This window comes from Artibeus jamaicensis, unplaced genomic scaffold, assembly GCF_021234435.1.
Source record: "Artibeus jamaicensis isolate MK-2021 breed Jamaican fruit bat unplaced genomic scaffold, CSHL_Jam_final scaffold_474, whole genome shotgun sequence".
NCBI lineage: Eukaryota > Metazoa > Chordata > Mammalia > Chiroptera > Phyllostomidae > Artibeus > Artibeus jamaicensis.
Window position 1 is genome coordinate 3604950 of NW_026522046.1, and position 3021 is coordinate 3607970.

Consider the following 3021-nt stretch of genomic DNA (forward strand, 5'->3'; position numbering starts at 1 on the left):
ACTGAAAAGGGTTTCCTGAAGTTGGATCTATCTCCCATAGCAATTATTATGACAACATATTTTCCTTTTGCTCACACTAGTGCATTTATTTTCTACCGAGGCATAATTTGTTTTTTAAAAACAAAAACATTACGCCTCTCTTGATGTCAACAAAACAAGGTAAGCTTAAGTAATTGGGAAAACAGGCATCTCTTAAAATAATTTCTGCTCAATTAGCTACTTTCCTTCCTGCCTCCCAAACTTTTTCCACACAGCTCTTTGCACACATTCTCAAATGCAGTCACAACAGTTGTCAATAATAACCAAAGATTAAGCTTTGCAAGGAAAGACTGAGAACATTGGAGCTGCAGACATACCTAGTGGCTTGTTCTGTTCTCCTTGAGGTTAACTCAGGAGGGGAAAGCTTTGCTTCTCATGGTTTAAAGTAATGGCAGATCTCCCAGCAGCCTGGCTGGTAAGGCCTTACAAATGGGAAAAGACTGTGTAAACAAGTGAGATATCATAGACAGACACAGTGAGTGTCTTTTCCAAATGAACACCAGATTTTGTCTCTCTGATTCAATAAACAGAGAGAAAGTAGGGCAAAGCATTTAAATCTAAGTCCTGTGTTGTGTTGTTCTGATACAGAAGGGTGGAGGAAAAGGATTCAACAGCCGCCCAATTGTTCTGATTCATTTAGGAATATCCCGCCCCATTCTAATATATAGCCTATATCCATTAAACTGGCCAGATTTTTTAATGTATTATTTAGTTTCTACCCAAATACCAACACATTTTCTTGTGAAACCTAGGATTTTAAAATCTATTAGTTTTTCCTTATAACACATGAATTCTTATATTTGTATGTCACTTAAGCATTTTGCATTCACAACTGACCACTACACAACACTTGGAGTGGTCCCCTAACAGGGAGACAAGATGCTTAATAAGTGTTTGTTGATCAGTCATTAAAACTGCGAAGTAATGATTCGCTGTCATGTTTTAAAACAACTGATAACAATAGATGACTTAAGACAAAGCTAATCTTTCAGGAAATTTAGGAACCAAATAATCTAAGAAATTCACCCCAGAAAAGGCCCAGGGGCATAAGACATACAATTTTGATTACAATTTCAGAGAGGGCGTAGACTTCAGGTTAAGAACTGATGTCTAACGATGATGCATTCTGTATGAAACATGAGCTAACTGATCTGGATTCACAATGAACATTTGTTCAGTCTCTACTTGATTGATTTCTGCTCTTGTTTTTATTACTTCATTCTTTTACTTAATCTAAATAGCTCATCTTTTTGTGGCTTTTTGATTGTAAGCTAAGTCATTTATCTGATTTATATTATTTTTAATAGAATCATCTTAACATTATACATCTTCCCTCAGGTATTGCTTTAACTACATCCACAAATTTTGATATGTTGGGTTTTATTTTCATTTAGTTCAAAATATTTTCTCATTCTTAGGTTTTTTTTTCCTCAAGAGTTACTTAAAACCATGTTACTTATTTTTTCAGATCTCTCTTTTGAATTTTAATTTAATTCTGTACTGTTAGAGAACACAGTATTTAGGATTGTACAAGTAATCTTTTAAAACTTACTGATTTTAATCAATTGAAGGACTCACTTTATTTCTTTACTCATACTATGATCTTGTTATGCCCATTGTCCAGTGTCTGAAATTATTTTTATACATTTTTCCCAGTTTTCTATTTGTTTATGGTAGCAATGCAAATCCTGCATCTGTTCACTTGTCATGACCCAAAGCCTTGCAATACATTGAGCCCGAATTATAATGATTAACACCCTTGCTGCTCCATTGTCCTTCAGATCTCAACATTTCCTTGTAGAAGTCACCTCTGGCTGCTCTTCTCCACTGAAAACTTGGTCAGAACCCTTTTTGTGTTTTCTTCAGAGTATTCAACTTGGTCATGTAAAATGTCTATCCCACTCTAGTGTGTTTGCCTGTTACTTTTTTATTTACTTCTCATAATAATAGAAATTTTGATTTATTATTTATTTATTTATTTATTTATTTATTTATTTATTTATTTATAGAGAGAGGGGAAAGGAGGGAGAAAGAGAGGGCAATAAACATCAATGTGAGAGAAAGATATTGATTGGTTGCCTCTCCTACACACCCCGACTGGGGACCAAACTCCCAACTCAGGCATGTTCCCAGACCAGGAATCAAACTAGTGACCTTTCAATTTGTGGGACGACACCCAACTAACTGAGCCATACTGGTCGGGCCAAAAATATACATTTTATATATTAGGTTAAATCATATAAAATTTCTACTATTTGATTTTTTTGACCTACAAAACTAGCAGTTCCCTCTGGTTTAAATTAATATGTATAAAATTATTTTTATACATACATGAAAAGGCTGTAGGGATCTCAAAACAGCCCTGATCTTTTATGAGATGTTATTAATGGCAGAGTTTGTAATAATCCTTTCTCAGAACTTTGAAAGTGGCCCTACAACATTCGCTAATTCTTGTTCTCAGGCTGCTGCAAGCCACGAATGAGGTCACATGTGTAGAACAATCAGCACCCTCACTGGTACATGGTGAGTGCTCAGTGAGGTTTAGTGGGATTGCTGTTCTGTTGGTGCTGTTTAGGTTATTGTTTACCAGTTCAGGTTTGTCTTTGCTACATGCCAGGCATGTCCCTCAGACTGTCATTGTGGCAGCCCTTTAGGATACCTTCCTCAGCATTTGATTCAGCTGTCTGCTTTTAATCTACATTCAGGAAAAGAAGTTCCTTCCTCTGTGGTGTGGTTAGGAACCCTGGGCTTCAGGTTGCTCAGTAATATCCTTATACTCAATCCCTTCACCTCTCAAGAAGCTTCTCAGGTCCCTAGAGTCAGCTTCTTGACCAGCTTCTCTCAGTCCTGAGGTAGTGAGAGAAGGCTTGATCTTAAGTACACTCAGCAGCCGTCTTAGTGTTTGTTTTATTTCCTTAAATCTAACATTTGGCTTTCATGGCCAGAGTTTCTTGACTGAACCCTGGACTAGGCTGTCCTAGA